This window comes from Pezoporus occidentalis, unplaced genomic scaffold (assembly GCF_034315485.1).
Source record: "Pezoporus occidentalis ecotype Australia unplaced genomic scaffold, CSIRO_AGI_Poc_V1 ctg109, whole genome shotgun sequence".
Lineage (NCBI taxonomy): Eukaryota > Metazoa > Chordata > Aves > Psittaciformes > Psittacidae > Pezoporus > Pezoporus occidentalis.
The window spans coordinates 1,662,555-1,685,961 of NW_026912875.1; the positions used below are offsets into that span (position 1 = coordinate 1,662,555).

The 23,407-nt window shown below is 40.4% G+C and overlaps 1 protein-coding gene across 1 annotated transcript in view; it reads left to right on the top strand.

Annotated features, from left to right (window-relative positions):
* The window catches only part of PRDM1 (PR/SET domain 1), a 103,945-nt gene that overhangs the window by 25,348 nt on the left and 55,190 nt on the right, over positions 1 to 23,407 (top strand). The gene's annotated exons all lie outside the window — the stretch shown is intronic.

Consider the following 23,407-nt stretch of genomic DNA (forward strand, 5'->3'; position numbering starts at 1 on the left):
ATTATGCCGGATCCCGTGGTCCCCCGTCTCCTCCTTTCCGAGCTGCCAGCCTGGGGTTGCTTTCTCCTGTCCAGTCGTGACAGAGGACTTTTGCAACTTGGCTGAGCAGCCCCTGCTGCTGTTGTGGTGCTGCAGAAGCACTCGTGCCTTTCCGTTTCTCCCAACCAGCAGCGTTTCGTTTGAGTGCTAATGTGATTTGCATCGTTTTATTTTGGGGTCAGCCCTTTCAATAACTAATGCATGGAGGAAGCACCATAATGACTGTGTTGCAGTGCTAGGCTTGAACTGCAGAAAACAGGGTCCACTGACTTACTTTCAGAATGAGTGCACAGTGTATAAAAATCACAGAGAGGAAAAATGATACTCATGCAGTTAATGTCCCTGTAAACAGAATGAGTGATTCCATAAACAAACGTGGCAAGCATCTCCCTGAAATTAAGAAAAATGCATGTTTCCTGTAATACTGCTTAATGTTTATATGGGGTCTCTTGTCTGTTTATGGCTCCATAAAGTGAGCAATACAAAATACTGGAAATTATAGTTAGACTACTAAAGTTCTTCAGCCTTTCTCACTTAGGCAAGTGAGATTTCCTGTTTCTCATTGTCATATGGCTACCATGACGGAGGTATTGTGTAGAATTGCTAATTTTATCCAAATTTTTTTTTTTTCCTTCAAGACATTCTCAATTGCTGCAGAGTTTTCCTGAAATTTGTTTTACTAATTGGTATATTTCTTTTGCCTCAGTTACTTTTCTTTGCATTGGAGCTTGGAGGTTCCAAGTGAGACTGTGCCCACCAAAGCAGTCAATGGAGCTGCACAGTCCTTGTCAGAGAGCAGTGTGAAATAAATCACTGCACAAAGGGTCTTGGTTGTAATGGGCTAAAAGAAGCTGCTCTCCAAAAGCCACAGGCACAGGTGTGCAATGTATGTCAGCAGGGAACTGGTTGGAAGGTGGAGGTCTTGCAGGTACAAGCCAATAAAAAAAGTCAAATGCTAGAACAAAATTAAGTGGCCCCACGACCAGTGCTTAGCAGATGGACAGGAAGTTGGCACAAAGGCCAAAATATTTTAACTGTAGATGTGCAGTCTGAAAGACTGGTGTGTGAGGCACAGTACTGCTCAGCGTAAGCTGAGGAAGCCCAGATGGTCTCAGTAGCCAAATGAACCCCTACATGCTCTTGTGTGAGATGTGCAGGACAGGCTTGGCAGATGGCACCCACTCCCTGTGTTAGAAAAAGTGACACAGACTTTAAACACTACAGATACTTTCCATTAATAATTTCAACAACATTCAATAATGCAAAAAATACAAAATTTGTTAAAACTGAAAATACTTGAAGCCTTTGATCAGAATCTCCTCAAGCTCAGACTGAAACTATCTTGTTTGATTTTCCAGTATCACAGTGAAACCAAATACTCATTAAATCACTGTAACAGTATTTAACATCCTCATGTATTTTAAGTAGTCTAAAGAAGTGTTTGTTTCCAGCAAAATAATTTCACCAAAATCACATTACCATTTGAACTTTGCTAAGTAGGTTAATCAAACTGTACTTTAATATCTGAACCACAAACACCCTGTCAATTGTGCAAAGCTTTCTGGTTACACTTTCAGGTCTTAAATCCTACTTATTCCTTTTTCCATCCTGCTCAGCGTAGATCTGCTGTAATACTTGAAAAGTTTATAGCTCTTAACCAGAAACCATAGGTGAGCAATCTTAAGACACATAGCACACTTTTAAATAGTGTCTTTTGCAAACCCTTTGTAGTGTTTAAACATGGGCTACTTCTTACAGCATCTTTCTCAGCTTTTGGGGAGGGTCCCATATGTACACAGTTTCATCTTCGCATCATGGCAACAAAGAGACTGGGAATACCCTTGCTCTTTAGTTTAAAAAGATGTCAAAAGACATTGGAAATTAAAAGGGAAAAAACATAAGTGAAAAAAGCTTCACAGCTCCTCAGCTCATGCAGCACTCTAGTATCGCAAGTGCTAGAAGTGCAAAGTAGATAGCAGCGAGCTTCTCACAAGCTGTTATCTGCAGGGTAGACAGAGACTACTCCCTGGCTGGTGTGCATTGACTTACACAGCTTCCACTTTCCAAGGTGCTTCCTTGCAGAAGCTGTGACCAAAATGGCAAGCCATCCCTGACAGTGCTGGGTTACGGTGATTTAGGAACGATGCCTGGCATTTGCCAAGCAGTAGCCACCACAGGAATGTGTAACATGGCAGCTCTGGTTTGTAAGCAGTTGGCTCCACATTTGCAGGAGATGGCAGTTAGTGCACTTCCATTTGAAAATGTTTAAACAGAGTGTTAAAGTAGTTCTGGATTTTGTGCCAGGGTGTGTGAGCACCCTTCCATGTACCCCATCAAAATTCCCCAGGAGGAAGGCTACTTTAGGAAATGTGCTCTTTTGCTGTTGTAACATCTCCACTTTGCAGAGAATTCAGCATTGAACTGTAATTAATATTGTTATTAAAACGGACAGTCAGCTTCTCTAAATTCAGGCACATAACTTAGTTGCTAAAAGGATTGCACATCAACAATAGATTAAAAAAAAAATCCTATACAATAAATGCCATTTTCTCTTTTGCTAATCTGAAGAGGAACGTTCTCGTTCTTCATGTAAACAAGGCAACTTAGTTACCCTTGTATTTTGGATTTCATCAGTCGACACACAGTTTATTTTCCAAAATCTAATAAAACAGATGGGAAAAATTCTTTGAAACTCATTAAACTGAACCCTAATATATATAATTTAAAATGTGGTTTCTCTGCTTCTACAAGCTGTTTGCATGCTATGCTAGACTACTGGTTTAGGATCTCTTAGATTGGGAAAGAGTGATGAATAGCAAAGCTGCAGTTTTCTCCAGTATAGGGTGACTGTCCAAGCAGAGATTTCTGTCACCACAAAGAGAATTCCTGAGAAGACTCAAGGCTGCTATTTACTGTGGAAGCCTCTGAGCATAAATAATTCTGCACATTGAACATAGAGGTTCCCAGACTGTTGCTTTGCACTAATTCCCAGGAGGATATTTCCCATCTCAGCTGAAAACAAAACTCCAAAGTTTTCTGTTCCATGGGTTTCTGCAAGTAATGTATTCAGGTAGTGTCCTTGTCCTCTCTTAACAAGTTTGGTCCTAGGTTCTGGCTCTGAACAGATGGCGGAATTGTGATCAGGAATTTTCAGTCATGAGATTTCAAGGCAAGATCATGAATTAATGCACATTTTTAAGATATTGACAATTTCACAGCGTGTACAAAAATCACGCAAAGACGATTTATGGCTTATCACTTGCAGCATTGTCAGGAAAGTTTTATGTGGGCCTGAATTTGTTTCATGTGCTCATAGTAGCTCTGACCAGCACAGTCTCCAATATTAAGTGTCATAGAAGTAAGAAAATACACATTTCTCTGTCACTGTTAATTTGATGCTCATCTGTGATAGATTTATGAAAGAATCTGTGTGTAAAAAGCACTATTTATTTCTGTATGAGCTGCTGCAGGAAACACATGAGAAATGCTGTGGTGTTAATGCACACTTTGAAAAAAAGCATAGGTTCAATGTATTTCACATATAAAGCATTATTCCCCCTCTGATTTTGTTTGGATCACAGGGAAAATATAATTAAAGATCTAGTTCTACAAACATTTAGTAGGATTGCCTGTGACAGCAAAACTAAATACACTTATTTGTCAGATAGGTAACTTAGACACTAGGACTCACAACTGAGTGTTTGTTTCCTTGCTCATAAGTTATTTCTTTTGGGCTGCTCTTAGGTTGGCTGTGTGCAGAGGGCATCAGGCCATGTTCTGAGGCAAACCTGCTTTGTTACGTTTGGAAAGAATGGTCTGGATTATGGTTTTCCCTCAAATTATTAACAGGCACAAAGGGTGTTTGATTTAACTTTTTTTATTTATATAATGATCAATGATAGGGTAATGTCTGAATTAGTTTGGAAATCATACAACTGTTTTTATTTGACCTGTTTTCTACATTGGGATATTTCCTTTTCCTTCATATAAATATCCATCAAAACATGTTGAAAATTTCAGGTCTTACCTAGTTATTCAGTTTGATTCTGCGCTTAGGTACCATGATTCCACTTGACGGCCTGCTAACATGCATTGTACAAATAAAACCCCCGCCATTTAACCTAATTTTAATGGAATCTGCTTCTCAGGGAATCACAGAAATAAGAGAAAAGTCAACTTGTGCAAATTTTTCAGTTGTGTGAAACTGTTCTCCAGTTCCTGACTCTCTCTAGCATTGGGTTGTTTTTTTTTTCTGATGATTATTTTTATTACTTGCCAGTAGTCTGTTACTTACTGTATTAAGGTAGAAGGCTTTCTTTGCCTCTGAAGCTCAAGCAGTTAGTCATGTTATTATTATCCACAGAACATTGTTTTTCCTATGGAAAGACTGGTAGCTGTGCTGTTCATAAGATGGCTACTAAGAAAACCCCATACGGTTCTGACTGTTCCTCTATACATGGAAAGTACAAAATAATTTAAGAACTGTGTTTCTCTTTTTTACTCAGGCAGTGTTCCGAGTCAGATTTCAGCAGAATTGCTTTTGTGATGCAGCAAAAAAACCCAAAACAACCTGTCCAAGGACTCCACTGCTTGTCCTCTCTCTGTCTCCTTTTTTAAGTCTTGCAAACAGCCATCGCTGTTACCCAAATTAACCTCTTCTAAGTTTTGCTTTTTCCATCCCCCTGGTGCTTAGATCAGGCTTCTCTTTGGGTGGGGCGAAAAGTGGACTTTCCTAACATACAGTACAAATTAGGTCTTTTTAAAAACAAAGACTTCTCTTAAGAATAGCTGTATTTTATTTCTGACAAAAGAAGGGAAAACACAAGTGCAGCACAGTAAATCAAGAAGTCAAATGTGTGTAATCTGATGCCAAGTGTAAACATGTATGGACTTTACTAGGCTTGCCGACACTAGATACACTGATTTTCTTTCATTTGAAAAAGTGCTTTTGAGTTTTCACAGTAATGCTTGCAAGAGGTATTCAGAATCGCCAAGTGAATAAGAGCAGGTCTGAACACCAGCTTGTGTTGAATTGAGATGTTTTTGCTTTTTTATGGACACAGTATTTTCTCCTCAGAGTAGCTAATATAAATTTGGTAGATGTAGCCCCATGTGCAGTGAGGTTTTTTGGCCTGGCTCTTTGGCAGAAAGTTTCTTAAGTGAATACTATAAAAAGCTGCTAAAGAGTCAAAATATAGTCCCTCACATACTAAGGTAACTGATTTCAAGGGAGGTTAAGCACCTAACTGTCTCAGGATATTTGCTCTAAAGACCACCTGAATCTTCCAGCACTAAAGAGCTTGAATACCTTTCTGTGTTCACTGAAGGAAAAAGTAAGTGCAGAAGGTAGCAATTTCATCAATAAAGATGTTGTCTTGTCTTGCCTGCTATTCTGTCAGGCTGCTGTGTAACAAATCATGGTATTACTCCATCTGTGCAGAAGTACTGCTGTAAAACTGTAAATTTTCAGGCTGCTTAACACTGCACTGAATGATTCAAGCAAGCTGTGTTAATTATGTATCTGTAAGCACTCTGGTACTGACTGTGGGTTGGGTAGATCCCAGAGGTCTGCCAAAGCATTCTTCATGTAGTTTTAATGTTAGCAATATTTTTGTAGCTGAGTATTTATTTTAAACATATCACAAGGGTTTCTAAACACTAAAAAAATGGTGTTTGCAGTTACTGAGTGAGACTTATGTTCTTCAGCCTTACCTCTAATTACATCCTGTGACTGTGAGAAAAGGGTCTTTCATTTTCACTTGTTCATGCTTCACAGCAGTTACCAGATTGCTTCGATACTGTTGTGGGGAGGCAAATGTAATGACTTCAGCCTTTTACATTTCTTCTGAAGACAGCGAGGCACGTGATGGTCCTTATTTCTAGTAAAGAGGGAGATACTGAGCAAAATGCAGTTATAAGACTTTGTGCTGAGAGACATCGTGTCCCACAGTGGATGCTGTGAGCCTGATGTCCTGGCATGCAGGGAAAGTGAAAAAGATCTGGGAGATATTTTATCATCTTTCTTCCTCCCCTCCTTCCTTACCTCCTTCTTTTTCCTCAATTGGCAGTGGCAGAGAGCTGGTATAGTCTACCGTTTGAGCTATATATAGCAGCCATGGGTCTGATTCAGCCTAAGCTACTTGGCACTACTTGGGCACCAGAAGCCAGCTGGAAGAGTGGATGACTTGCAGCTCTGGAGCAGTAGAGTGCCCAGGGAGCTGCGGTGGTAGTTGAGGATTGCCATACTAAACCAATGCCATACCAGACCTAATGCTGTACATTCCCTACATAGCCTGTAGACAGAAAGAGACAGCAAGATGCTGGGTTCAGCCCACGTGGGAGACACCCTGTGGCAGGCAAACTGTCACCTGCCCCACTCTGGACATGTAAAGGAAATGTCTAGAGGGGGCAGTGCAACTAATTTCCTTCCATAACCGCTTCTGACCACAACTGCTTCAGTAGGTTGTGGTTGCTCCTTAGGAGAGACTGAAAGGAAGGGATGGGATGGTGTGCTGCCTCTGCCTCCAAACCTGAGGGACACTTTCCAAAGAAGGATCTAGAAAGCCTAGATAGACTCATACAGTGCTTCTCTTTCCCTCCCCTCCTCCTACAAGCTTTTTCCATGTAAAAATAACAGAGAACTGACTCCTAAAAGTCACTTGGATGAATATAAACTCTTGAAAGTGTCACGTAGCCCTTGGAAATATTCCAGCTAAATCCCGTCTTATTGGGAAAAATTGTTTCTTGACAGAAATTCACAAACATTGGTCTCAATCCAAAGCCTGAAATCAACAGGGAGACTCTCATTACAGAGGGCTTTGGATCTGGCCCGTTGGTGGCTATGACCAGAATGATGGTCTGTTACAATAGATCATTTTTAGATTTTTTTTTTTTTTTTTTTTTTTTTACAGATGCCTGCAAAGTTCTAGTTAGGGGAGAAAGGAAAGAACAATCTTCAGCTGCCTTCCAGTGAAATCTCCTCTTTTCCAAAGTCTTTTAAATTATTATGGACTGCCTTATTCTGCTATGAATGCAGTACATCCTCTCTTTTTACAAAGATAAGAGGTACATGCAGCTATTTAGAATGAAGAGTGAAGACTTCTTATGCTTTTAATTTTCTTTTCTTGTTTTCCTTAACTGCTTGATTTGTTGGATTATCTGAACCCATGGATCATCCTAGGTAGTTTGAATATCTATGTCACAGAAGAAGAGACAGAGAGAACATCAGAGACTGAAAAAAATAATCAAAGTTTGTCCTAATTAATGTGTTATATAGAGAGTAATTCAATGTGCTTTTGCAGAACAGAAGCTTGAAACTGCCTACTGGTTAATATAATTTATTTTCCATCCATTTATTAATATTTTTATTTTTTTTTTACTCAGAACAGTGGGGACAGAATGTACTTGCTTTGTCAGAAAACCACAGGATTCTTTAGAAGAGAATTGATAAACACAATTAAGAGTAAAGCATTAGTCTAGAGGTTGGAGAAAGTAGTTTACTGTGGTGTTATTATGAGGTAGGGTATCAAGATAGATGGTATTTTTTATCTGCAGAAAAGCCAAGAAAAAATTTAAATCACTGCAGAGTATATGGGTTTTTTAGATTATACCTTTTAATATAATCAAATCCTAGCTTTCAAGAACTGTAAGGCTCCTAAGGTCATGAAAAAAATCACACATTATGAAAGTAATATTTTTGTGTTCTTTAATTATCTTTCTGTGTTTGGTGCTGTTAGATTTTGGTTTCAGGCTTTTCTTTGTCACTAAGAAGACCAGACAATTTTTTTCTCACATGAAGTTGAGATTTCCACAAAATCACATGATTTTTTAATACAAGACTTTAAAAAAAAGCCTGTTGTATTGTAAGACTCACAGTAGAAATTTTAAGAGCCCACAGCACTGGTCATGCATAAAGTAGAAGCTGATGGTAGATAAACAGGGTCTGCAAACTGTCAAAATACATTTTGTTTCTCACCTCAGCTGGTAGGTATCATCTTAACATCCTTAAATATTGTGCTTATAAACTCTTAAGAAGTGCCTGTTAACTTTAACTGTACAGAATAGTCTCTGTTTTGCCTGCAGTAGCAGAGGTTCTCCCATCTCCCAGGCCAGGTTGGCAGCCCCAGGTGTGCCTTTTCATTGTACTGAGAAAGGAGAAAGCAGGAGGCAAGAGGATGCAGTGTGGGCTCTACCTGTCTCTCTAATCAGTTGTGTTTTCCCAGAAGTCAGGAAGATGTTGGAGGGGTGACAGTATTAATAGGTTTTCCTATTGACAAGTGTGGAAATTGAATAGAGAGAAATTTTTCAGGTCATCCAGAAGAACAGGCAGTAGTACGAATGAGAAAATTATGCTCTGGGAGAGGAGCGACTCAGGATGCTCTGGTGGGTTTCGTTGACTGGCCTGCTAGGATTAGAGGTATGGCTGTAAGGTATGTGTTTCAGAGAGATGAATCAAATTCCACTCTTCTGTTAGGCTCACAGTGAAGACAGTAATGCTCTGGAGACAGGACAAGATTTACAAATAAGCACTATAGGCTTTGGGACTAATAAGATATCAGGATTTTGCAGGTGGGCTCTGATGTCTCTTTCTGGAGGAGGTAAGAAGAAGAGAAAAGATTTTCTGCCCTTAATTTTGAAAAGGGATGACCGTTTTAAGTAGAAAAGAGTTATAACTGGGGTTGGGGCACCTGCGATAGGATGATGTCTTGCTGAGTCCCAGATGAAGGAGGTTTGGCAGTCTCAAGGAAGAGACAGAGAGGTGATCTGAATGGCTGGGCCATGCACTCCCTTGTCCATCAGTTTTTGTGGCTGGAGCAGGGCAATAGTACAGTGCTGTGCAGAAAGGGCATACTAATTCCTGATTTGCTCATCAGTACATCTTACCAGATCCTTTTTCTGGGTGCATGAGACTGAGCAAACAAGGAGAAGCTGTGGCACTGAGGTGGGGTCTGATGTATGCGAGGTAAGAGGCCTCTTAGTCCACTTTGACCAAGAAAATCCATGGTCTACTTGCTGCCATATACAAAAGTCGATGTGGTGTCTTTAATACTCTGCATTCCTGCAAATACAGGATTATTTGCTTTATGGCTTTTGAATGGAACAGTAGTGTGCGTATGTGTGTGTAGATGTGTTCATTTATAGTAAATGTGGAAATAAGGATCCTGAGAAGGATAAATGAAGAGTCAAAGTGAATCTTGGAGGAGATAAGTGATGAAAATGGGTAAATAGAAAACTCTGTTTCTGTGGGAAAACATGGAGGAACAAAACCACAAACAGGAGAGGAAACATCCAAATCTAAACAATGAACTGCAGCAGCAAGCTGCAGCAAATGCGATTTTAAAGAACAGGGTGAACACAACAGACATGCGTCACTGCTGGAGATGAAGTATGTGAGCACTCCTTTCCTGCTTCCCCATCCGCAGTACCTCCATGGAAAGCTCAGCCTCTCCTGTCTACCTTATTTGTTCAGTAGTGGACTTCATACGACTGATCCAGTTCTCATTAAACTGATTTACTGGGCTCACTGGCTCTGCTCAGCTTCAGTTTATTCCTGCTTTGTTTAAAATTCGGGAAGTGCTGGGGGAGGGGACAGGACACTAATGGCCGTTCTCGTGCAAGTAGAGTGGTAGCTGATTTATTGCAAAGGTTATAAAGGAAAAGTATTAAGTGTGTTCCATTCTGCTTGGCAAAGTCATCCTGCACAATGTCCAACAAAACCCTGAGAGCACTGGTTTGTACCAAAAAAATAAAAGGGGAGGAGGGGTATGCGTGTGTGCGGAGGGGGGATGCTCCACCAAAGATGTGCTCTTCTTCTTTTGAGCATTAATTAAGACTGTAAATCACAGGCAACATGAAACAACTGTATTCGACAGAACGTGGACAGTTCTGGAGTTCTGCTGTGCTTGCGCGATCAGTTAGAATACCTACACTGAAATGCTAATGGGAGAGCAAACTTCAAAGAGAAATTTTGGCATGAAGAAGCGGCCTGCAGGACCATTACATGGATAATGTTGTAAAATAGACTCCTCCATGCAAACTCAGAAGGGAGGGGAATGAAAGTTTGAAAGGTTTATAGGAACTTGGGCTTCTTTTCCTTTCATGCACAAAGTCAGTCCCACGTTAATTTGGTCTCATCTTGAAATAGGCTTGTGTATTTGTATTTTGAATAAAAGAGGGGGAGAGGAGGGTGACAGCAAAAGAAAAATTGTACTTGGATAATGAAAAGCTCAATTAATAGTCTTTAAAATTAATTTTCCTTTTCTAATAAATAGTTGAGGGAGCTCTTTTGTCACTTCATAAGTAATAGTGGGTCATGTTCCCAGGTTTATAGGATTTAAAGCCTAAATTTGTTACAATCAGGTAGTTTTATCTTCAGCAGAACATCAGTTATAAAAATTTATCCAGTACTTCCTGCACACATCTCATGTCCTAAATGAATGTGCTAAAGCTTGTTTTTAGGAAGCCATCTAATCTCAGTTTAAAGGTATTAAATAATGCAGGTACCCCACCCCCACCGCCCATGTCAGGTTGTTCACTTTCTTACTATGTATATACAATAAAACTGTATATTTAAAATTCCACGTTATTTTTCCATGTTTTTTCCAAGTGTCTGCACTGACCTGCAGAGGAGCTGCTTTACTGTAAATGAGAACATGATTTTCACCCATTTTAGAATATTGCCCATTTGTTCCTCATTTTATTTTGGAGTAAAGCTACTGGATGCAAGTAACATCTTGATGAAAAACGGTCCGTCCTTAATAGTAAATCACAAGCAACTGATTTCCCAGCACTACACATTTACGTAATTATAAGTAGACTTGTGTCCAACTACTTGTCCAGGGTTCCTCAAAGTGTTTTTGGCTTGCCAAGTGTGGTCTGAGATGTAATTCATAATGTGGGGGATTCCAGAATGGCTGATGAGGTTAATTTTCCTTCTTGTAGAACATGATATTGTAATAGAGATGATCTCTTTAGATAGGCAAGACATTAAAAAAAAAAATTAAAAAATCTGGAGTTATTTATATTTAGTACATAGGAACCAAGAGCACTGTTTGCAGCAGTAGTCCCCATGCTTGTCATAAAGCTGCTTCTTCCACTGATCTTATTAATTTTATGGCATCAAAGGATAACCATCCGATGTCATGATCACTACTCTGAAGACTACTCCTTCCTATAGATACATTATTTCTATATTTAAGTATAGTATAAATGTTTATACAATAAGGGAAAAGGAATCTGTTCTACTGCAGGAATGTGCATGCTAGAGGGTTTTAGAGAATGAGAATTCAAGTGCCTGAAACCAAAGGTAGGGTTCAGAGTAATTGGACTTGTCATAACTTGCAGAAAGGGACAATTTGTATGCTACTTATGTTGCCAAGTAAAGTACTTGATGTAAAGCATAGTGTGTCCACTCCTTTGCCACTGTACTAGTACTTCAAAACAGTACCTCTCATTTCTCTAATGACAGACAAAACACATTACCTGACTTTGTATTACATTTACGACAGCATCTTTTTTCTTAATTGGGAACCAGGATTGTGCTGGCTTAGCATGCAGTGCTTTCAGAAGTACTTAGATGGTCTTGAACAAGAATAAACACATGCTGTTTGCTGAAAAGGGTTGAACCATAGCATAGCCATGTGTTTGAAGAGATTTACATTTGCGCATAAGGCTTATTCTTGCATGTCCAGATGTAAATAGTTTAAAGGGTGTACAGTCTTGAAATGTACCTAAGCTAAAAAAAAAAAAACAGTCTTGTCAAGAAGGCTGAGATAAGAGTAGACACCTCTGTTATTTCCCTGATGTTCTTCCTCTACCAAAAGCGGAAACAACATAAATGAACACTGTATTAATAATTCTTTTTAAAATGATATTTCAGTGTTATTAGAGAAGTTCATACAAAAAGCACGTTCTTGGCTTGCCTTACTCGATGCATCGCCACTGATTTCTGTGGACCTAAACCAGGATTCATCCAGCCAGAGTGGCTGCATTCAGCTGCTAAGGATATCCTATGCAACCACAATGGCAAAAGCATACTTTAGTTATTCAGTTTTCTTTCTGACAATGCTGTGGCTAGTTGAGATTGGCTGTGGTTGAACACACGGCCCCAAGGAAAACATACGTGAAAATTTCTGACCTGAAATGTTTGACAAGATGCAAAGGATCTGTCCCAGGCTCTTTAAAACAAGCATATTATAACCTTGATTTCCTGATGTATGTATTCCTGTTAATTCTTGGATCATCCAGGAAGAATAGCTGTCTGTAGCCCAGGGGTTTATGTCAATTCACAGATACTTTGTGTGTATGGGAAGCAGGCAAATGTTTCTGAGTGAGAGGTGATAAAGTGAAGCTATTAAATAAGGAAAGTGCTGGGCTTTCCATTTCTTGTTGACTTCAGATCAAGATCCAGTGTGTTCCTGGGAAACACAACTCCATGCAAATTAATGCTTGGAATTACTAGCCAAGTGAAAAGCACCGGCTACTGCTGTCGAAATGGGCTTTCTGCCCATGCTGGATGAATCAGTGATTGCAGAACAGCTGAGCATATGCCCTTCAAGCATATGTTACAAATGTGGTCACTGTTCCACAGTGACTTTTTATCTGTCTTTACTCTCAGGTAAGCATGCTTGAAGTCTCATCTTGTGGCAAGCATATTGTCTTGGAAGAGAGAACAGCCAAAGTGAATTTAATGGTTTGCCTTTGTCTCCAGTGTGATTCTTGGTAGGGAGCCAGAGTGGCATGCTTTTTCCCAGCTCCCTTTACTGTCCATGGAGAAAACCAGCTGATATTTACAACATGTCAGTCTCTTTGAGACATCTGCCATGGGGAAGTTTACGTTTAGGGTTAGCCCCAGACTTTAAAATGCATTAAGATGTCCAATACACACTGGACATATCAAAAGATGGTCCTATTCTCTGTTCCCTTTTGGGCATAGGAGCTCTAGGTGCTGGAAATATATACAGCTAGGATGGGGAGATGGTTGCTAGCAGTTTTGGCCCAACTCAACCAGCACTCTTGGACAACTCCTGGGCACAGTTCAGGTGTTAAAGACAGACCAGGAGTTGATGCTGGTGTGGGAGACTTGGATGCAGTTCTGTCCTAGAGGCTAGAAGATGCTGGTAGGTTGAACATAGTACCTTCTTGGCAAATAGTCTGCTGTGCCATAGGATGGTTTTGGCTGTGGCTATAGCCTGTATGTCCCTGTTCCTTGTTTATTAAATCTTGGCCATAGCTTTCTCTGCCTCAAAGCTGTTTATGAAGGTAAGTTAAAGCTTGTGGAAGAGCGCCCATCTGGGGTAGTTTACAGCCAGAGCAGTTCCTTGATCCATTTTGCACACAGCTGTACAAATGATTGTGTCTTAATCATTGGAAAGACTGGGGTGGAGGAAGGTAAATGTGTCTGCATGTAGAAAAAGGGGGTGGCAGCAACTGCTTTTAAAGCAGCATTGCTGCCAGAAACTTGTTCTTCTAATGACCCCCTGTCGACTTCACCTGCCAATCCATGGTCGTTTGCATAGTTCAGTATATTGGCTTCAGGGAGCCCCGGAACAAAGGCTTTCCTTAAAAAACTCAGGCCTTACTCAGATAAAACTCCCACTCATGCCCCAGGGAGTTTTGCATGACGAAGGATTACAGGATGGTGTCTCAGCTTTGCAATGTGTACTGCTTGTAGCCACTTCTTAGTTTTGAGGATGAGTAAGAGTGTGCCCATATATGGGGAAACTTGGTTTACGTTTGCTCCTGCTCAGTTTGCTGGAAACATTTTTTACCATCCTTTTTGTAGGCTAATGCTGGAGCTTTTGAGGAACCTACAGGTAAAGAGGAAGGGCAACCACCAGAAGGAGGTGTCTTAGGTGAATGTGGGGAAAGGAGAGGGCTTTGATGATCTTAGCAGACAAGCGGTGGCATTTAGGCTTCTTAAGTTGCCCATACTCCCACCCACATGGCCCCCAGGGTTTCAGAGGCGAGGACTGCTGTTAAGCCCAAACTCAGCCCGTGAGTCTCCTTCAGTGTCTGAGCATCCTGAGATGCCTTTCCCTCTCTTTTCCTGGTGTGGCAGGTATGCTGCATCATGTCTTTAGTTTCTCTGATTCTGCGATTACTCATGGTTATTTTGTGTGAATAAAGCAGGCAGATCCTCATCAGCATGTCCTGCAGTTTCTGTTTCCTTAGATGAGGCAGTAAAGCAGTCACTTCAGGGCCAGAGAATTGAGCCTCATTTCATCACCTGGAAGGTGGCTAGTTAAAATCTAACTAGCAGTCTCACACCCAGTGCCTGACAGGAACAGTCTTGAAGACTATTAAGAAAATAAAAATTCCCTGCTCTGTCATATAATGGAAATGAGTATACTTCAACAGCCATCCACGCTAATCTGTTAGCCAGCCCTTAGCAGCTTACCAAAGCCTGTATTTAACCTATTTCCCTAATGGCAATTAAGAAATGTTTTCATTTCCCAGGGAGAGGATTGCCAATGAAATCCCCCTCCTCCCGCCCACCCCCCCAGTCCCCATCCTGTGGCTTCTCTCTCTCTCTCCTCTTCCCCACACCCCAGCTCCTTCTTCCTTAGCCCAAGGCATCCAAAGCATTCCCCGTGTGTTTGGGTAGCATGCAGTGAGGAAGAAATGATTAAGCAGCTGAATGTTTGAAATCCAGCTAAATGCACCGATTATTATCTGCTTAGGGCTTTCTTATCTCAAACTGTGTGGTGCTTAATGGCAGGCCCATTGTTTTCAGCTCAAAGGTATTAATGAAGGAATCAGGGCAGCAGGCTGATGTCATAGGTGGCCGAAAGGTGACTTGCTGCACTGATTTCCCTTACTCCACCCCTTTGCAAGTCCCTTCCAACTAGTTCAGGAGAAGGGTTGGTATTTTTAGATGGTGGGGGGGGAGCTGGGGGGGAGGAACAAGCAGCCAGGTTGCATTTATGTGTCTGGTAAAAGGATTGCAGAGGCTCCTAAATACCCGCTTAAAAGATGTACTCTTGGCTTCTGCTCTACTTTCTCACTTCATAAAGGCTCTGAACTGCTGGCGCGGGTCTCAGGGTGAAAGCAGCCAGGCAGCCCACGGTCACACCTGCCCTAGGCACTGCCCAGGCAGACTACACTGTATATCCTGACCTAGATCCAAGGGAAGGCTTCCACTTGGTGTTTCTGATGTGAAGAAAGAGCTGTGAGTAAGTAGCTGCTCCTAAGGGTTACCTCATGAGGTGGATGCAGCCCCAAGATGATGTACGGCTTACGGAAGTGCTTTTGTGGTCATAGATCAGTTGTACTTCTTGTCACTCTTACGAATTAAATTACTTTTTTTGTTTTTTTTTGTTTTAATGCACGTAGTTATTGGATGCAAAGTGGTGTATGTTGTGTGAAGAGAGACTCTCTGGGGTGGGATATTTTGAGTGTATTCAGTTTTCTGTTACATGGCACAGGCAGGGAAAAAGGTGGAAGATTTAGAGTAGATTTCATTGTCATTCTGTGTATTTTAATCATACATTTTTATTTCTGTAAATCTTTTTTGTGACAGATTTATTCTGTTATTCCTGTCTTTTTTATCATAGACTTGAAAAACTTCGCTGCTTTTTTTGACCTAAAGCCAAAGAATTAATAGTATTGCTCTATGCTGTGGCATCACACTGCCTACAGAAATAATAAACACGAAATTTCATCAAGGTCTTTTTCTGAATGGAGAAGGAAGATGTGTTAGCAGAAACTGAGTTGTGGAGCTTTTGTGATAGAATAAAAGAAAAAATAGCTTTAGACAGTGGTGTCAGAAGGTAGCAGTTAAAGAGTTCTATGTGCATACATACCAAGAAGGTCTCAGACAAGTATAAAAAAACAGTGCCTTTTTTTTTTTCCTCCCTTATTTTAATGAGACAGTCTTTTTGTGTAATATGTAATTTAATTGGAGTCTTTGTGACTGCAGTTAAAATTCATGTCTTTTGCTAGCATGTGATTACGAAGTTAAGGATTTCTGTCTTACCTAAATGAATGAGTGAAGAGTTTACTCCTTTTTCTTATTTTTGATTGGTTTTGTTTATTTTTCTCCATTTCAGTTTAGTTTGGTCTGCTGAACACATAATAGCTTTCACTGCTCACTGGAGTATTTTGTGCCTGTTTGAAGGATCTGTCTAAATAGTCCACTAGCAAAGGCTAGATCTCAGAGAAAGCAGAGGCAGAAGCAGAGTGGCACTGAATACCCATACATGCAGCAAAGCCAACTGCTCTCGTGATGAGTAAGATTTGCTTGACATCAAATCATCACACATGGAAATGTTCCCTTCAGATTTGTTTTTTTCTGGGAGGGTGGGGGTCACACACCCCCAAACTGTGTACCACTAGATTTTTAATTTTTTTTTTTTTCTACTTACTTGCTGATGGTCAGGTGTTTTTATGCCATTAGAAATGCAGTCAGCTAGCATTCTGAGGGAAAAAATGGCAAACTTCTAAAAGTGTTAGCTGAGGTGCACCAAAAGTGTTGAGTGAACTGACTGGCACTTCCAGGCTGGTCCTCTCCCATCCCCCCTCCCTGTTTCTGTAGGTTCAGCAGTAAAAACCTATTGAAATGTGAGATTACCAAACTGAAGCAATCAGTCTGAAATGATTAAAGAAGATGACTATTCTTCAGATGACCAAAAGTCATCTTGTTCAGCCTTCCTTATCTTTGAGCTGCTATTTCACAACTGTTTCTGTCTCTCTAAGTTTGTATTTCCTGTTAAAATCTAAGAGTGCTTTACCTTGTATGTAAGCATGCATGTAGACACCATCACCAGTAGTTACAAGAAAAGGGGGTCTGTCTTTCCCCTAAAACTATGTTGAGATTTTTTAAAGGAAAAAGTGTTTGTTTATTTCTTCAGCAATTTAGCAGATTATGTGTCAAGCCCAGGGTGAAATTTTGTTTGCTGAACTTATCTTAAACCTCAGGAGGGGAGGAAGGTTCCGTTTAAAGGTCAAAGTGTTTCAGGGTTTCAGTTCAGTGTATTTTTTACTTTAAAGTTTTCCCTTACCCCACCCAGAGCTCGGACCTTAGAAGCTTTTCAGATGTCTGACACGTGTTCATCTTATATTCAGAATTTTGAAAGAACTCTACATTAAATCCCAGAATAGTTCAGTATCCACACATGTGTTATTATCATTCACTGCACAAACATCGCTCTGGAAAGAAATTTGGTGTTTGAGGTTAGGAGAGAATGCGGGAGCTGACAAAATTCAGATGCTAATGATAATTAATTTATGTAGTGGCAAAGATAGGTGCACTGCCAGGTGCTTTACAGGCAGATAAGATCTGGTTTCTGCTTCAGTGAGTTTATAATCTGAGGCCCTGGTGTTGCAAATAGTTACCCACATGAGTTATGCCACTAGTGACACTAGTCATGCATGTGAAGTTACTCACCTGTAGTGAGCGTATCTGTGTACAGTTTCAACTACATAACTTTTCAGTTGATTTTGTGGTGAGTCAGTAATTGTTTAGTGTGATAACTGACATTTAATAAGCTCTGCAAGTCAGAAGTTAAACGAAAGTGCAGGAGTCGCCTTTCCTTAAGGGAACTGGAAACTGAGATTTTTCTTGCAGGTTTTTTAGGATGTAAACAATCCATGTTGGATCTGGCACTTTTGTGTCGTCACACTGGCTTAAATTATGGCTATTTGCTTACAAATCGCATGGGAGAAAAAAAAATCACCTAGTAATTGGAAGGGAAAAGTGTTATCCCCCTTCCTCATTTGTCGTGATGCTGATCTTAGGGCCACATTAAGAGTGTTTCCAGTGAAATTACTTTCAGGTCTGGGAAAATTTAATCAGCAGAGGCCTTGGTAGCTGTAAATTTGTGGCAGCAGTCCCTAATTCATCTTGTAATTCTATGACAAGATCTGAATTGCCCGTATTTGGCCAGGAATCACCTCAGTGGACAGTTAATGAAAGAGTAGAGGGAACTTGAAGGTCAGTTGCACTGAATTCTTTTTTCTTCCCGGATGTGTCTTTTTTATTGCAACCTCTCTTCCTTCATATAATTTATTAAACAAAGCCCTTTTTTGTTTCCTGCAAAGGCAACTCTATCCCTCTTTATCTGCCTTTTTTCCTTGCAGCAGTTATAAAATAGCCCCAAAAGTGTCAAAATAGATGTTTCTGTTGAAATTACTAGACAGAATTACACTCTACGCAATTTGTATTTCTTCTCCAAGTGTGGTGATGCAGATAAAACTGCAACAGATGCTGCAACCAGGTATGTATTTGGGAGTGGAACTGGAACATCAACATGTAAATCTAATCTCAGTACAGTGCAAAGATTTTATTTATTGGCTCAAGCTCAGAATAAATTAATGAGAACCTCAGAAAACCACGGGACTCTAACCAAAATAGTACCAGAAAATACATTTGGATCTGCTGGACTCAGACTAACCACATAAGCTGGAATAGCTTTTGTTTATTGAAACACTATAGTAAATAGGTGCTGACTTAGCAAAACACAGGATTTTCTTTAGACATTTATAACATAACAGATATGTTGAAAATAAAATGGAAAAAGTAAAAACAGTGGGGCATGGAATAAAAATATTAATGGCCTTTTCTTTTTCTTGTTTCCCCTTATTTAATAAAATAAGTGCTTTTTAACACTATTTTATCTTCTGCAAGATCTTTTCTTTCTTTGGAGGCCAGCCTTACCTCTTGTTTTATCTAATTCACTCCTTTAGAGTACCCTGTGCCTTAATTTTCTCTCTCTAGCTTATTGCCCCACCCTTTTTGCCTCCTTTTCCTATCCTTTTCCTATTGACTCCCCCCCCCCCCCCCCTTCATTTTGACTTCTGTTCCAAATGCAGCATCTTCCCACTTTGGTTCCCTTTGCTGTTCAGCCTGTGTCAGAAAAAGATTTGTAGGGCTCACCATCATTTGACACTTCAAGCTCAAGTGTTTTGAATAACCACTCTGGATTCAGAGAGAAACGAAGTGTTGGTAGGTGAAGTGAAGTCTTTACAGCACCTGAGCTCTTAGCATCCTTTCAGTCACAACAAGATCACTGCTAGTTTCTCTCAGGTTGAATTCAGAATCCTTTGCAAGGTATTTTGGAAGCTTCATTTACTGTTACATTAAACCTATAAAGCGTGGGAGAAATGGGAGATAGAAAAGTGGGCAAAGAAGTTCACTTTCTGCCTGGTGGACTTACAAGGAAAATAAAATAAGAATATTTAGAGATGAGTTAATTTTTTCAAGTACATTTAGTTTAAACTAGCAGTAAGAATTACCTGCATTTTTATGGTTATCATTCAGTGAAGGATGACCTTTCTGTAACTACAGTACAATGAATTTTTCTGTTTGTAAACTTAGGATTTTATGTCACTTTTTAATATGCTTCTGAAGCATGTGTCCATTGGACTAGCTCTGATACAGCAGTGGTTATTACTAGCTGCAGGGCCAGCTACTTAGCGTGCACTAGCTGCGCCTTTATGGGTGATGGGACTTCTCCTGTGGATGGTGTGACTGTGACCACATGTCATTTACCAGCACCAGGGGGTTTCCAGCTTCAGCACTTCTGCAGGTCCCAAATACGGTATGGGAAGCAAAATGATGCCTTCTAACTCGGTTGTACTGTTGTGCCTGTGCAGACAAGAGGGGGTTTTGACCATATTGAACCCTTTCAAAATGGTGCCGACACAGTCTCAGTCAGGTCTTGTGGAACAAAAGTAGTCTTTGTTCTTGCACAAACCAATGTAGGGAGCAAGGTGGTCTCTCACAGTATTAGCAACAGTGCATTTCTACATGTTTTGGTATGAGAAGCTACTCAGAGAAGGTTGATTGGAAGTGATTAGGACTGGTTTACATCTTGATTTTGCATATTTCTGTTTAAATCAGGATAACTGGTTGTATTTGAAATGCTGGAGTTGGCAGTAACTTCAGAATGACAAAATTGCTTGAAGGAGGATACGAAAATCTTCTGTTTATTTGTAGAAGGCTATTGTTAATATAATTGGGTGTCATGCTTCAAAAACCATCATATGCTATGTCTTTATAAAGTACTTTTATTAATGGTGTAAAAAATGCAGTAACAACCCAAGAAATTTCTCATTGTGAGAGGAGAAAAATATTAGTGCCTTTCTCGACAGGGTTTCTTTTCACAGGGGTTCCTCTATGAAACACTAATGAAGTCCATTCAGAAGGGCCCTAATTAATTTAATTAAAATCTGTCAGATGAAACTGATTAGCCTGACATCCAGCCTGGCAGGAGGAAGGAGGCTGGTACACGAGTTGTAACTGTGTTGAGGTGGGTTTGCTGTCTCCAGTCAGAGATATATGGCCACTGCGGTGATCAAAGCTGTCTTTCATTGTCATCAGAATAAATGTTATGGCTCCCTCAGGCAAGTGATCCAGTTTCTTTTTGTTAGGAAATATTTTATACCTCCACAGCCCCAGCAGCTGAGGAGGGTACAGCAGGTACCTGCCTCCGTGTGTGACTGAAGGGGAGCGCCAGGTGACCTTTCCTACCCTTATGACAATGGGTACACAGATTAAATATTTTTCATCCCTTCACCATCCTCTGTGTTAGCATTTGGCCATGACCACTGCCACACGGGCAGGAGAGAGACAAAGGCCATGTTGACAGAGGTGCATGTTGATGGTAAGCATAGGTATTACTGCAGCAGAGCTTTCCAGGGAATGGTGTGTCCACATGGGGCATCTTCCTTTTGAGGACTGAACTGAGGTGAGAGCAGCCTCTGCTGTCTGGCTCTCTGGTTCTGTTTGGACATGCTCATCCAAAATACCAGGAGCTACCTTAACCTAGTAGGCTGCTTCATCCTACAGCTGCTAATAATGATGTGTGGTTTCTATGGCAAACATGAGGGCAGCCAATGCAATCTGTGTCTCTAGTCCTTTCTACTTCCCCTACTCCACACATGTACTTAAGGAGTATCTCTCATCTTCAAAGCTTTCTTTATGAACACTTTTATCCATCATTATAGTGGGATGGATCCATCAAACGGGTAATAGCTAGTAAATACTCAGGTTTTTAGGCCTCAATCCTGCAGGCAGTTGTGCATATGTTTTAGCTTTATGTACCATAACTAAGGCTTCAGTGGAACCATTCACAGTGCCTGAAGTTAAGCATATGTGTAAGTTAGGAACTGCGAAGATTAAATAGCATTCCTGTTTGCTAGAAATCAAAAGGTAGATGAAAACAGTGAACTCAGCTACAGAGAAACAGCAGTTCCAGAAGGAAGAGAGCAGCAGTGGCTGACATGAAAGATTTGCCAGCAGGAGACCTGCCAGTGACAGGTCTTAGTTTGTGGGAAGGGCCCCTTTGGCAAAATGCTAGTGGGCCAGTTTCTCTGAAGGTAAAAGTCATCTGAGGCATCCACATACATGAAGGCATCTTTCTACAGTTTAGTGGAGTATATCCAGTTTTAGTACTTTGCCTTGTCCAGACTTTGCCAGTGAAATGATAGAGGTGCAGTGTTGGAAGAAACAGAATGTAAGTTTCATCTACAGATGTTTTTTTCTGACTTGCAGCTTCCCAGTAGTTTCTGTCCGTGCCAGTTCTGTTGATCCTTGAAGCAGGCAAGGTAGCTTTAGCTTGAACAGTGAGCCTGCAGTAAAAAAGGTATGTTTGGTCAGTTTAGGATCTTGCCACTGGAGAAGCATGCTTTATGGAATGATTCAAGGTCCTAAGGTAGGGCAGACAAATACATAAGAAGATGAGCGCCAAGCCAATATACTTGTCCTTTTTGAAATAAAGTAATGTTTTGCCATCTGTACTGTCTGAGCCTGAGCTTAGATGTGTAGGCACATTTTCCCCTGCCAAGGGCTTCTTTGATCCTGATCTTCTGTTGTCTGCATGGTGGCCCAAGGATCCAACCATGATGAGACCTTTTTGCAAGGGAGTATATTACACAGTGTCTGCATGGTCTCTGTTGATGATGACAAAGCTCTAGCAGTTTTTTCCTAGGGGAGCACCAGAGTCTATCTTTTTTTTCTTCTTGCTTTTACCTTGGAGTCCCTTCCCTGATATCTTCCCAATTTCTTCATTATTTTTGTCTTAAAATAATAAAAACCTGAATTCTGTTCAACTGTACTCATTAAATTAGATTCTGCTCTGAGTTTTATTTTATACTTGATCATCAGGTACCTGGCTCAAAAAACTTCAAGATTCCAGTCACCTAACTGCATGAGTGGTTGGTTCAACACACTGCTATAAGGCATGTTTGTAGATACAAGTTGGCAACAAGAAGGAATTTTTAAGAGATAAGTCTTAGTAGGATTGTATAAAATTGGTCTCTTCTATAAGACAACTTTACTACTTGAATCAAAGTGGTTTTATTTTTTCTTTATCTTTTCCTTTCAGCTAACCTAATATTTATGATGAAATAGCACTGGATGTTACTGATCTATTTTTTTCTCCCTGGCTCTTAGGTCACAGTTTAGGCCCTAGTTCAGCAAAGTACTTAAGAAGAGGCTTATCTTTAAGCACATGTTCAAGTCTCAGGAGTAAATGAGAATTAAGCAAATACTTAAGTACTTTACTGAATAGGGATAGAATTAAGCACATAGTTAAATGTTTTGCTGAATCAGGGCCTTAAAATTAAAAATTAATCTTATTTGTGCTACAAAGATTGAAAAGCTAGGCACTAGATCTGGATCTTGAATTAATATAAACCAGGAACAGGGTAGCACCAACTGCCACAAGAAGAAGGGTGTATAGGTGTGAAAATGTGGTAAAGCTGGGGTTGTTAAAACTGTGGGTGAGACATAGGAGAAATGTGTTCGGCTCCTAGACTGAACACATTTAGACTAAATTACTGGAGATTGACAATCCCTGTGCTTCAGTCCTGGTGTTGGTGAGCCCTGGCATGCATACAAAGCCCTGTAACGTTAATAGCCGCCATGCTAAGTCTAAAGTTGCAGGAGAAGGGGCTTAATCTTTCTAAGCCTCAATACATACTGTTTGTCCTGTGAAGTGAAGGTAATGCCACTTCCCTTTTTTCACTTTGTGTCTCCCTTCTCTATCTGATTGCATACTCTTTGAGGTGGTGAGGTTTCTTTCTATGCCTTTACATGATGCCTGGCACAGTGCTCTTGCTTGTGGCTTCGAGATGGTTTTGTACTAAAAGTCTGTAATAATAAACCTCATGGGTTGCTTTTGACAAAATCATTTGTGTGACATGACAGACTATCGTTGCAGCTAAAGTTTTTGTCAAGATACAGGTTAATACAAAGTAATGGCAGGACTAAGTAGCTTTCTGAGCAGAATGAGTAACTGGGGGGGGGAAGATTTGAAGAAGCATGGTAAATTTCCACTTTTTTTTTTTTTTGGAATAAAAGCTGCTGCTTTCAGCCTTTAGGGTGAAGCATGTTATAGGTGAATGTGGAAGGATGTTTGTTGAACCT